This window comes from Anguilla rostrata, unplaced genomic scaffold, assembly GCF_018555375.3.
Source record: "Anguilla rostrata isolate EN2019 unplaced genomic scaffold, ASM1855537v3 scaf0198, whole genome shotgun sequence".
In the NCBI taxonomy this organism is placed as follows: domain Eukaryota; kingdom Metazoa; phylum Chordata; class Actinopteri; order Anguilliformes; family Anguillidae; genus Anguilla; species Anguilla rostrata.
Genome location: NW_026985753.1, coordinates 39 through 13,215, shown reverse-complemented (window position 1 = coordinate 13,215; position 13,177 = coordinate 39). Strand labels below are relative to the sequence as shown.

Genomic DNA, 13,177 nt, shown 5'->3' with positions numbered 1-13,177 from the left:
TTTATTTATTTTTTGCGTTGTCACACTTGGGGGCGATCTCTCACACGATTTAAGCTGGAATACCGGAACTGTGCAAAGTAAAATAAAACATCAACGTGTCTTAGATATCCAGGCTGCAGGTCAGTCGCATTGCAACGGCATATGGCAAGTCCTTTTAAAATTTAATGGGTTGCCCGCATTTTTAAATTGCAAGTGAGTGTAACTCATTTAACCAGGGTGACGCGACTTCGTCAGGGTTTTCAATGCTGCGGCCGGTGCGAGAAACGAGCTGTTGACTTCCATTACATTACATTATTACATTATGTAATGCTTAGACTTCCCTGTCTAAAACAACACGACGACTGTTTCGCCCCATCTCTTTCCACTCCGTAGCATTTTCTTACTTTTTCAGAGGGGGCGGCTACTGCCATTTGTAAAGCCATACGTGATCGCACAAGCTTTGCAAAACATTACGTTTGCATACATTTTTCCAATATTTTATCAGGCAAGCCGTTTTAACCAAAGCGACGTGCAATAAGTGTATGCCGAAGGTCGTTGCAAGAACTACAGAACGTACGTCCGACAAAGTTCAATTCTCATAAAGAATCAGCTACCCGAGCCATTAACATAGCCAGTTCAATCTGTAAGCAGAAGCCCAATGTACATTGCGAAGCCTGGCATCGCAGTCACGTCAGGCACAGCGGATTTAACTAGGAATAATTCAAATTCAGATATATGAAAATACCATTTTCACTAGCCAAAACGGAATTACAGACGTCATAAATAGCTGATCATTCGGTATGTGCGACGATTCGAATGGCCATACTTGTGATGTCATTATGGATATCTTTAAAGTTATTGTGACAAGTGAAAGCATGTTTTCAGATGTCTTGATTCATCCTTCTTACTCGTCAGTTTCAAATTGCAGTTATCTTGAATTGTCATTCTGACTAGTAACATTGTAATTTCGCCCAATTCAAATGAGTTTGTCGATAACTGAAATGCAATTACGGATAGTGGAGCGAGGCTATTGAATGTTAGGAGGGCTTGCCATGACGGCAACTATTTAAACGTCTTTGGCTGCGGCTTTCTTCGCTTACGGCCACACCACCCTGAAAACGCCCGATCTCGTCTGATCTCGGAAGCTAAGCAGGGTCGGGCCTGGTTAGTACTTGGATGGGAGACCGCCTGGGAATACCAGGTGCAGTAAGCTTTTACTTATGTACTTACATGTTTATTTATTTATTTATTTATTTTGCGTTGTCACACTTGGGGGCGATCTCTCACACGATTTAAGCTGGAATACCGGAACTGTGCAAAGTAAAATAAAACATCAACGTGTCTTAGATATCCAGGCTGCAGGTCAGTCGCATTGCAACGGCATATGGCAAGTCCTTTAAAATTTAATGGGTTGCCCGCATTTTTAAATTGCAAGTGAGTGTAACTCATTTAACCAGGGTGACGCGACTTCGTCAGGGTTTTCAATGCTGCGGCCGGTGCGAGAAACGAGCTGTTGACTTCCATTACATTACATTATTACATTATGTAATGCTTAGACTTCCCTGTCTAAAACAACACGACGACTGTTTCGCCCCATCTCTTTCCACTCCGTAGCATTTTCTTACTTTTTCAGGGGGGCGGCTACTGCCATTTGTAAAGCCATACGTGATCGCACAAGCTTTGCAAAACATTACGTTTGCATACATTTTTCCAATATTTTATCAGGCAAGCCGTTTTAACCAAAGCGACGTGCAATAAGTGTATGCCGAAGGTCGTTGCAAGAACTACAGAACGTACGTCCGACAAAGTTCAATTCTCATAAAGAATCAGCTACCCCGAGCCATTAACATAGCCAGTTCAATCTGTAAGCAGAAGCCCAATGTACATTGCGAAGCCTGGCATCGCAGTCACGTCAGGCACAGCGGATTTAACTAGGAATAATTCAAATTCAGATATATGAAAATACCATTTTCACTAGCCAAAACGGAATTACAGACGTCATAAATAGCTGATCATTCGGTATGTGCGACGATTCGAATGGCCATACTTGTGATGTCATTATGGATATCTTAAAGTTATTGTGACAAGTGAAAGCATGTTTCAGATGTCTTGATTCATCCTTCTTACTCGTCAGTTTCAAATTGCAGTTATCTTGAATTGTCATTCTGACTAGTAACATTGTAATTTCGCCCAATTCAAATGAGTTTGTCGATAACTGAAATGCAATTACGGATAGTGGAGCGAGGCTATTGAATGTTAGGAGGGCTTGCCATGACGGCAACTATTTAAACGTCTTTGGCTGCGGCTTTCTTCGCTTACGGCCACACACCCTGAAAACGCCGATCTCGTCTGATCTCGGAAGCTAAGCAGGGTCGGGCCTGGTTAGTACTTGGATGGGAGACCGCTGGGAATACAGGTGCAGTAAGCTTTACTTATGTACTTACATGTTTATTTATATTATTTATTATTTGCGTTGTCACACTTGGGGGCGATCTCTCACACGATTTAAGCTGGAATACGGAACTGTGCAAAGTAAAATAAAACATCAACGTGTCTTAGATATCCAGGCTGCAGGTCAGTCGCATTGCAACGGCATATGGCAAGTCCTTTAAAATTTAATGGGTTGCCCGCATTTTTAAATTGCAAGTGAGTGTAACTCATTTAACCAGGGTGACGCGACTTCGTCAGGGTTTTCAATGCTGCGGCGGTGCGAGAAACGAGCTGTTGACTTCCATTACATTACATTATTACATTATGTAATGCTTAGACTTCCCTGTCTAAAACAACACGACGACTGTTTCGCCCCATCTCTTTCCACTCCGTAGCATTTTCTTACTTTTTTCAGAGGGGGCGGCTACTGCCATTTGTAAAGCCATACGTGATCGCACAAGCTTTGCAAAACATTACGTTTGCATACATTTTTCCAATATTTATCAGGCAAGCCGTTTTAACCAAAGCGACGTGCAATAAGTGTATGCCGAAGGTCGTTGCAAGAACTACAGAACGTACGTCCGACAAAGTTCAATTCTCATAAAGAATCAGCTACCCGAGCCATTAACATAGCCAGTTCAATCTGTAAGCAGAAGCCCAATGTACATTGCGAAGCCTGGCATCGCAGTCACGTCAGGCACAGCGGATTTAACTAGGAATAATTCAAATTCAGATATATGAAAATACCATTTTCACTAGCCAAAACGGAATTACAGACGTCATAAATAGCTGATCATTCGGTATGTGCGACGATTCGAATGGCCATACTTGTGATGTCATTATGGATATCTTTAAAGTTATTGTGACAAGTGAAAGCATGTTTTCAGATGTCTTGATTCATCCTTCTTACTCGTCAGTTTCAAATTGCAGTATCTTGAATTGTCATTCTGACTAGTAACATTGTAATTTCGCCCAATTCAAATGAGTTTGTCGATAACTGAAATGCAATTACGGATAGTGGAGCGAGGCTATTGAATGTTAGGAGGGCTTGCCATGACGGCAACTATTTAAACGTCTTTGGCTGCGGCTTTCTTCGCTTACGGCCACACCACCCTGAAAACGCCCGATCTCGTCTGATCTCGGAAGCTAAGCAGGGTCGGGCCTGGTTAGTACTTGGATGGGAGACCGCCTGGGAATACCAGGTGCAGTAAGCTTTTACTTATGTACTTACATGTTTATTTATTTATTTATTTATTTTGCGTTGTCACACTTGGGGGCGATCTCTCACACGATTTAAGCTGGAATACCGGAACTGTGCAAAGTAAAATAAAACATCAACGTGTCTTAGATATCCAGGCTGCAGGTCAGTCGCATTGCAACGGCATATGGCAAGTCCTTTTAAAATTTAATGGGTTGCCCGCATTTTTAAATTGCAAGTGAGTGTAACTCATTTAACCAGGGTGACGCGACTTCGTCAGGGTTTTCAATGCTGCGGCCGGTGCGAGAAACGAGCTGTTGACTTCCATTACATTACATTATTACATTATGTAATGCTTAGACTTCCCTGTCTAAAACAACACGACGACTGTTTCGCCCATCTCTTTCCACTCCGTAGCATTTCTTACTTTTTTCAGAGGGGGCGGCTACTGCCATTTGTAAAGCCATACGTGATCGCACAAGCTTTGCAAAACATTACGTTTGCATACATTTTTCCAATATTTTATCAGGCCAGCCGTTTAACCAAAGCGACGTGCAATAAGTGTATGCCGAAGGTCGTTGCAAGAACTACAGAACGTACGTCCGACAAAGTTCAATTCTCATAAAGAATCAGCTACCCGAGCCATTAACATAGCCAGTTCAATCTGTAAGCAGAAGCCCAATGTACATTGCGAAGCCTGGCATCGCAGTCACGTCAGGCACAGCGGATTTAACTAGGAATAATTCAAATTCAGATATATGAAAATACCATTTTCACTAGCCAAAACGGAATTACAGACGTCATAAATAGCTGATCATTCGGTATGTGCGACGATTCGAACGGCCATACTTGTGATGTCATTATGGATATCTTTAAAGTTATTGTGACAAGTGAAAGCATGTTTTCAGATGTCTTGATTATCCTTCTTACTCGTCAGTTTCAAATTGCAGTTATCTTGAATTGTCATTCTGACTAGTAACATTGTAATTTCGCCCAATTCAAATGAGTTGTCGATAACTGAAATGCAATTACGGATAGTGGAGCGAGGCTATTGAATGTTAGGAGGGCTTGCCATGACGGCAACTATTTAAACGTCTTTGGCTGCGGCTTTCTTCGCTTACGGCCACACCACCCTGAAAACGCCCGATCTCGTCTGATCTCGGAAGCTAAGCAGGGTCGGGCCTGGTTAGTACTTGGATGGGAGACCGCCTGGGAATACCAGGTGCAGTAAGCTTTTACTTATGTACTTACATGTTTATTTATTATTTATTTATTTTGCGTTGTCACACTTGGGGGCGATCTCTCACACGATTTAAGCTGGAATACCGGAACTGTGCAAAGTAAAATAAAACATCAACGTGTCTTAGATATCCAGCCACAGTTCAAAGCTAATGGCGTCAGCACGCTTCGGTTTCTGTCAAAAGCGTTTTCGTTTTTGTTGTTTCAGAATGAGAGAGAAGGGGGGTATTTCAGAAAACAGGCTTACCGAGTCGAGTCTGCTCTGTAACTGCGCCGAGTCAATACCAGGAAGAACTGTATCCACTTCAGTCCATGTTCCTGATTCGCGAGGGCTGCCGGGGTTTCCTCGGTACACTTATCCGGCTAACCCTGCGTCTGATACGGGGCCCAGGAGTTCGCTTAACTGTGCATTTTTGCGTTCCCCATGCGTTCATTTGCGAATTACGTGTGTGCATACTCGATGAAAAAGAAGGAAGAACTAATGTTAATGGCGTCTCACCAGGGAATGCTGCGTAGGGGAATTCCGTTTACCACTCGCTCTGTCCTGTATGGATGCTTCTGAGAATGTGTAGGCTACTGCGAGGCACAGAGGGAAATATATATATATATATAAATTTTTTTTTTTTTTTTTTAAGTTGCATTTTTATGTAATAGTATAAATATTAAGGAGCGCCAGCATTCTGTCACAGGTAGTGAGATCGGACAGTTCGCTCGCCGTCATTGTGCGCCTTGGAGAGCTGCGCAACTGGAACGGTGTGCTAACCACGTATGTGAAAGTCACGGCGTGGCGCAGGGACAGATTCCGAGAGGTGCACAACTCATACTTACCTGGCGGGGGAGATACCATGATCACGAAGGTGGTTCACCCAGGGCGAGGCTCGGCCATTGCACTTCGGTCATGAATTCCCCAAATGTGGGAATCTCGACCGCATAATTTCTGCTAGTGGGGGACTGCGTTCGCGCTCTCCCCTGATGTTGCTGTGAGAAAGTAGAATGTACTCGATGGCGCCGCGGCGCCTATAGACCGTGAAGCGGGTGTAAGTGTAAGAAAAGTGCGTAAAATCCACGGAAACAACTTTGCTGCAGGTCAGTCGCATTGCAACGGCATATGGCAAGTCCTTTTAAAATTTAATGGGTTGCCCGCATTTTTAAATTGCAAGTGAGTGTAACTCATTTAACCAGGGTGACGCGACTTCGTCAGGGTTTTCAATGCTGCGGCCGGTGCGAGAAACGAGCTGTTGACTTCCATTACATACATTATTACATTATGTAATGCTTAGACTTCCCTGTCTAAAACAACACGACGACTGTTTCGCCCCATCTCTTTCCACTCCGTAGCATTTTCTTACTTTTTTCAGAGGGGGCGGCTACTGCCATTTGTAAAGCCATACGTGATCGCACAAGCTTTGCAAAACATTACGTTTGCATACATTTTTCCAATATTTTATCAGGCAAGCCGTTTTAACCAAAGCGACGTGCAATAAGTGTATGCGAAGGTCGTTGCAAGAACTACAGAACGTACGTCCGACAAAGTTCAATTCTCATAAAGAATCAGCTACCCCGAGCCATTAACATAGCCAGTTCAATCTGTAAGCAGAAGCCCAATGTACATTGCGAAGCCTGGCATCGCAGTCACGTCAGGCACAGCGGATTTAACTAGGAATAATTCAAATTCAGATATATGAAAATACCATTTCACTAGCCAAAACGGAATTACAGACGTCATAAATAGCTGATCATTCGGTATGTGCGACGATTCGAATGGCCATACTTGTGATGTCATTATGGATATCTTTAAAGTTATTGTGACAAGTGAAAGCATGTTTTCAGATGTCTTGATTCATCCTTCTTACTCGTCAGTTTCAAATTGCAGTTATCTTGAATTGTCATTCTGACTAGTAACATTGTAATTTCGCCCAATTCAAATGAGTTGTCGATAACTGAAATGCAATTACGGATAGTGGAGCGAGGCTATTGAATGTTAGGAGGGCTTGCCATGACGGCAACTATTTAAACGTTTTGGCTGCGGCTTTCTTCGCTTACGGCCACACCACCTGAAAACGCCCGATCTCGTCTGATCTCGGAAGCTAAGCAGGGTCGGGCCTGGTTAGTACTTGGATGGGAGACCGCCTGGGAATACCAGGTGCAGTAAGCTTTTACTTATGTACTTACATGTTTATTTATTTATTTATTTATTTTGCGTTGTCACACTTGGGGGCGATCTCTCACACGATTTAAGCTGGAATACCGGAACTGTGCAAAGTAAAATAAAACATCAACGTGTCTTAGATATCCAGGCTGCAGGTCAGTCGCATTGCAACGGCATATGGCAAGTCCTTTTAAAATTTAATGGGTTGCCCGCATTTTTAAATTGCAAGTGAGTGTAACTCATTAACCAGGGTGACGCGACTTCGTCAGGGTTTTCAATGCTGCGGCCGGTGCGAGAAACGAGCTGTGACTTCCATTACATTACATTATTACATTATGTAATGCTTGACTCCCTGTCTAAAACAACACGACGACTGTTTCGCCCCATCTCTTCCACTCCGTAGCATTTTCTTACTTTTTCAGAGGGGGCGGCTACTGCCATTTGTAAAGCCATACGTGATCGCACAAGCTTTGCAAAACATACGTTGCATACATTTTCCAATATTTATCAGGCAAGCCGTTTTAACCAAAGCGACGTGCAATAGTGTATGCGAAGGTCGTTGCAAGAAACTACAGAACGTACGTCGACAAAGTTCAATTCTCATAAAGAATCAGCTACCCGAGCCATTAACATAGCCAGTTCAATGTGTAAGCAGAAGCCCGATGTACATCGCGAAGCCTGGCATCGCAGTCACGTCAGGCACAGCGGATTTAACTAGGAATAATTCAAATTCAGATATGAAACTACCAGTTTCACTAGCCAAAACGGAATTACAGACGTCATAAATAGCTGATCATTCGGTATGTGCGACGATTCGAATGGCCATACTTGTGATGTCATTAAAGTTATTGTGACAAGTGAAAGCATGTTTTCAGAAGTCTGATTCATCCTTCTTATCGTCAGTTTCAAATGCAGTTATCTTGAATGTCATTCTGACTAGTAACATTGTAATTTCGCCAATTCAAATGAGTTTGTCGATAACTGAAATGCAATACGATAGTGGAGCGAGGCTATTGAATGTTAGGAGGGCTTGCCATGACGGCAACTATTTAAAGTCTTTGGCTGCGGCTTTCTTCGCTTACGGCCACACCACCCTGAAAACGCCCGATCTCGTCTGATCTCGGAAGCTAAGCAGGGTCGGGCCTGGTTAGTACTTGGATGGGAGACCGCTGGGAATACCAGGTGCAGTAAGCTTTTATATGTATTACATGTTTATTATTTTATTTTTGGTTGCAACTTGGGGGCGATCTTCACCGATTAGTGGAATACCGGAACTGTGCAAAGTAAAATAAAAATCAAGTGTTAGAATCAGGCTGAGGTCAGTGATGCAACGGCATAGAAGTCCTTTTAAATTTAATGGGTGCCGCATTTTAAATTGCAAGTGAGTGTAACTTACAGGGGAGCGACTTGTCAGGGTTTCATGCTGCGGCGGTGCGAGAAAGAGCTGTGACTCATACTTACTTATTACATTAGTAATGTAGATTCCTGTCTAAAACAACACGAGACTGTTTCGCCCATCTTCATCGTAGCATTCTACTTTCAGAGGGGGGTACTGCATTTGTAAAGCATAGTGATGCACAGCTTGCAACATTACGTTTGCATACATTTTTCCAATATTTATCAGGCAAGCCGTTTTAACCAAAGCGAGTGCATAAGTGTATGCCGAAGGTCGTTGCAAGAATACAGAACGTACGTCGACAAAGTTCATTCTCATAAAGAATCAGCTACCCCGAGCCATTAACATAGCCAGTTCAATCTGTAAGCAGAAGCCCAATGTACATTGCGAAGCGGCATCGCAGTCGCGTCAGGCACAGCGGATTTAACTAGGATAATTCAAATTAGATATATGAAAATTACCATTTTCACTAGCCAAAACGGAATTACAGACGTCAAATAGTGATCATTCGGTTATGTGCGACGATCGAATGGCCATACTGTGATGTCATTAGGATTTTTAAAGTTATTGTGACAAGTGAAAGCATGTTTTCAGATGTCTTGATTACCTTCTTATCGTCAGTTTCAAATGCAGTTATCTTGAATGTATTCTACTAGTAACATGTAATTCGCCAATTCAAATGAGTTTGTCGATAACGAAATGCAATTACGGATAGTGGAGCGAGGCATGAATGTAGGGGCTGCATGACGGCAACTATTTAAACGTCTTGGCTGCGGCTTTCTTCGTTCAGGCCACACACCTGAAAATCGCCGATCCGTTGATCTCGGAAGTAAGCAGGGTCGGGCTGGTTAGTACTGGATGGGAGACCGCTGGGAATACAGGTGCAGTAAGCTTTTACTTATGTACTTACATGTTTATTTGATTTATTTATTTATTTGCGTTGTCACATTGGGGCGATCTTCACATGTTAAGCTGGAATACGGAACTTGCAAAGTAAAATAAAAATCAAACGTGTCTTAGATTCCAGGCTGCAGGTCAGTCGCATTGCAAGGCATATGGCAAGTCCTTTTAAAATTATGGTGCCGCATTTTTAAATTGCAAGTGAGTGTAACATTTAACCAGGGTGACGCGAACTTCGTCAGGGTTTTCATGCTGCGGCGGTGGAGAAACGGCTGTTGACTTCATTACATTACATTATTACATTATGTAATGCTTAGACTTCCCGTCTAAAACAACACGACGACTGTTTGCCCATCTCTTTCCATCCGTAGCATTTTCTTACTTTTTCAGAGGGGGCGGCTATGCCATTTGTAAAGCCATACGTGATCGCACAAGCTTTGCAAAACATTACGTTTGCATAATTTTTCCAATATTTTATCAGGCAAGCGTTTTAACCAAAGCGACGTGCAATAAGTGTATGCCGAAGGTCGTTGCAAGAACTACCAGAACGTACGTCCGACAAAGTTCAATTCTCATAAGAATCAGCTACCCGAGCATTAATAGCCAGTTCAATCTGTAAGCAGAAGCCAATGTACATTGCGAAGCCTGGCATCGCAGTCAATGTCAGGCACAGCGGATTTAACTAGGAATAATTCAAATTCAGATATATGAAAATACCATTTTCACTAGCCAAAACGGAATTACAGACGTCATAAATAGCTGATCATTCGGTATGTGCGACGATTGAATGGCATACTTGTGATGTCATTATGGATATCTTTAAGTTATTGTGACAAGTGAAAGCATGTTTCAGATGTCTTGATTCATCCTTCTTACTCGTCAGTTTCAAATTGCAGTTATCTTGAATGTCATTTGACTAGAACATTGTAATTTCGCCCAATCAAATGAGTTTGTCGATAACTGAATGCAATTACGGATAGTGGAGCGAGGCTATTGAATGTTAGGAGGCTTGCCATGACGGCAACTATTTAAACGTCTTGGCTGCGGCTTTCTTCGCTTACGGCCACACCACCCTGAAAACGCCCGATCTCGTTGATCTCGGAAGTAAGCAGGGTCGGGCCTGGTTAGTACTTGGATGGGAGACCGCCTGGGAATACAGGTGCAGTAAGCTTTTACTTATGTACTTACAGTGTTTTTATTTATTTATTTATTTTGCGTTGTCACACTTGGGGGCGATCTCTCACACGATTTAAGCTGGAATACCGGAACTGTGCAAAGTAAAATAAAACATCAACGTGTCTTAGATATCCAGGCTGCAGGTCAGTCGCATTGCAACGGCATATGGCAAGTCCTTTTAAAATTTAATGGGTTGCCCGCATTTTTAAATTGCAAGTGAGTGTAACTCATTTAACCAGGGTGACGCGACTTCGTCAGCTGTTTCAATGCTGCGGCCGGTGCGAGAAACGAGCTGTTGACTTCCATTACATTACATTATTACATTATGTAATGCTTAGACTTCCCTGTCTAAAACAACACGACGACTGTTTCGCCCATCTCTTTCCACTCCGTAGCATTTTCTTACTTTTTTCAGAGGGGGCGGCTACTGCCATTTGTAAAGCCATACGTGATCGCACAAGCTTTGCAAAACATTACGTTTGCATACATTTTTCCAATATTTTATCAGGCAAGCCGTTTTAACCAAAGCGACGTGCAATAAGTGTATGCCGAAGGTCGTTGCAAGAACTACAGAACGTACGTCCGACAAAGTTCAATTCTCATAAAGAATCAGCTACCCCGAGCCATTAACATAGCCAGTTCAATCTGTAAGCAGAAGCCCAATGTACATTGCGAAGCCTGGCATCGCAGTCACGTCAGGCACAGCGGATTTAACTAGGAATAATTCAAATTCAGATATATGAAAATACCATTTTCACTAGCCAAAACGGAAATTACAGACGTCATAAATAGCTGATCATTCGGTATGTGCGACGATTCGAATGGCCATACTTGTGATGTCATTATGGATATCTTTAAAGTTATTGTGACAAGTGAAAGCATGTTTTCAGATGTCTTGATTCATCCTTCTTACTCGTCAGTTTCAAATTGCAGTTATCTTGAATTGTCATTCTGACTAGTAACATTGTAATTTCGCCCAATTCAAATGAGTTTGTCGATAACTGAAATGCAATTACGGATAGTGGAGCGAGGCTATTGAATGTTAGGAGGGCTTGCCATGACGGCAACTATTTAAACGTCTTTGGCTGCGGCTTTCTTCGCTTACGGCCACACCACCCTGAAAACGCCCGATCTCGTCTGATCTCGGAAGCTAAGCAGGGTCGGGCTGGTTAGTACTTGGATGGGAGACCGCCTGGGAATACCAGGTGCAGTAAGCTTTTACTTATGTACTTACATGTTTATTTATTTATTTATTTATTTTGCGTTGTCACACTTGGGGGCGATCTCTCACACGATTTAAGCTGGAATACCGGAACTGTGCAAAGTAAAATAAAACATCAACGTGTCTTAGATATCCAGGCTGCAGGTCAGTCGCATTGCAACGGCATATGGCAAGTCCTTTTAAAATTTAATGGGTTGCCCGCATTTTTAAATTGCAAGTGAGTGTAACTCATTTAACCAGGGTGACGCGACTTCGTCAGGGTTTTCAATGCTGCGGCCGGTGCGAGAAACGAGCTGTTGACTTCCATTACATTATATTATACATTATGTAATGCTTAGACTTCCCTGTCTAAAACAACACGACGACTGTTTCGCCCATCTCTTTCCACTCCGTAGCATTTTTACTTTTTTCAGAGGGGGCGGCTACTGCCATTGTAAAGCCATACGTGATCGCACAAGCTTTGCAAAACATTACGTTTGCATACATTTTTCCAATATTTTATCAGGCAAGCCGTTTTAACCAAAGCGACGTGCATAAGTGTATGCCGAAGGTCGTTGCAAGAACTACAGAACGTACGTCCGACAAAGTTCAATTCTCATAAAGAATCAGCTACCCGAGCCATTAACATAGCCAGTTCAATCTGTAAGCAGAAGCCCAATGTACATTGCGAAGCCTGGCATCGCAGTCACGTCAGGCACAGCGGATTTAACTAGGAATAATTCAAATTCAGATATATGAAAATACCATTTTCACTAGCCAAAACGGAATTACAGACGTCATAAATAGCTGATCATTCGGTATGTGCGACGATTCGAATGCCAAACTTGTGATGTCATTATGGATATCTTTAAAGTTATTGTGATAAGTGAAAGCATGTTTTCAGATGTCTTGATTCATCCTTCTTACTCGTCAGTTTCAAATTGCAGTTATCTTGAATTGTCATTCTGACTAGTAACATTGTAATTTCGCCCAATTCAAATGAGTTTGTCGATAACTGAAATGCAATTACGGATAGTGGAGCGAGGCTATTGAATGTTAGGAGGGCTTGCCATGACGGCAACTATTTAAACGTCTTTGGCTGCGGCTTTCTTCGCTTACGGCCACACCACCCTGAAAACGCCCGATCTCGTCTGATCTCGGAAGCTAAGCAGGGTCGGGCCTGGTTAGTACTTGGATGGGAGACCGCCTGGGAATACCAGGTGCAGTAAGCTTTTACTTATGTACTTACATGTTTATTTATTTATTTATTTATTTTGCGTTGTCACACTTGGGGGCGATCTCTCACACGATTTAAGCTGGAATACCGGAACTGTGCAAAGTAAAATAAAACATCAACGTGTCTTAGATATCCAGGCTGCAGGTCAGTCGCATTGCAACGGCATATGGCAAGTCCTTTTAAAATTTAATGGGTTGCCCGCATTTTTAAATTGCAAGTGAGTGTAACTCATTTAACCAGGGTGACGCGACTTCGTCAGGGTTTTCAATGCT

The 13,177-nt window shown here is 42.6% G+C and overlaps 7 non-coding genes and 3 pseudogenes across 7 annotated transcripts; all 10 read left to right on the top strand.

The window, feature by feature from the left end:
* The first annotated feature begins 1,073 nt into the window (after positions 1-1,073).
* Positions 1,074-1,192, top strand: LOC135246349 (5S ribosomal RNA). Its single transcript, XR_010327632.1, has one exon. It is a non-coding gene; the product is annotated as a 5S ribosomal RNA (ribosomal RNA).
* Positions 1,193-2,292: 1,100 nt separating this feature from the next.
* LOC135246344 (5S ribosomal RNA) lies at positions 2,293-2,407 on the top strand (annotated as a pseudogene).
* A 1,097-nt stretch (positions 2,408-3,504) lies between these two features.
* On the top strand, positions 3,505-3,623 carry LOC135246347 (5S ribosomal RNA). The gene has a single exon (XR_010327631.1). It is a non-coding gene; the product is annotated as a 5S ribosomal RNA (ribosomal RNA).
* Positions 3,624-4,722: 1,099 nt separating this feature from the next.
* On the top strand, positions 4,723-4,841 carry LOC135246346 (5S ribosomal RNA). The gene has a single exon (XR_010327630.1). It is a non-coding gene; the product is annotated as a 5S ribosomal RNA (ribosomal RNA).
* An 825-nt stretch (positions 4,842-5,666) lies between these two features.
* Positions 5,667-5,818, top strand: LOC135246345 (U1 spliceosomal RNA; annotated as a pseudogene).
* Positions 5,819-6,883: 1,065 nt separating this feature from the next.
* LOC135246342 (5S ribosomal RNA) lies at positions 6,884-7,001 on the top strand. The gene has a single exon (XR_010327629.1). It is a non-coding gene; the product is annotated as a 5S ribosomal RNA (ribosomal RNA).
* Positions 7,002-8,071: 1,070 nt separating this feature from the next.
* Positions 8,072-8,189, top strand: LOC135246350 (5S ribosomal RNA). The gene has a single exon (XR_010327633.1). It is a non-coding gene; the product is annotated as a 5S ribosomal RNA (ribosomal RNA).
* Positions 8,190-10,346: 2,157 nt separating this feature from the next.
* On the top strand, positions 10,347-10,462 carry LOC135246343 (5S ribosomal RNA; annotated as a pseudogene).
* Positions 10,463-11,566: 1,104 nt separating this feature from the next.
* LOC135246341 (5S ribosomal RNA) lies at positions 11,567-11,684 on the top strand. The gene has a single exon (XR_010327628.1). It is a non-coding gene; the product is annotated as a 5S ribosomal RNA (ribosomal RNA).
* Positions 11,685-12,781: 1,097 nt separating this feature from the next.
* On the top strand, positions 12,782-12,900 carry LOC135246340 (5S ribosomal RNA). Its single transcript, XR_010327627.1, has one exon. It is a non-coding gene; the product is annotated as a 5S ribosomal RNA (ribosomal RNA).
* Positions 12,901-13,177: the final 277 nt, after the last annotated feature.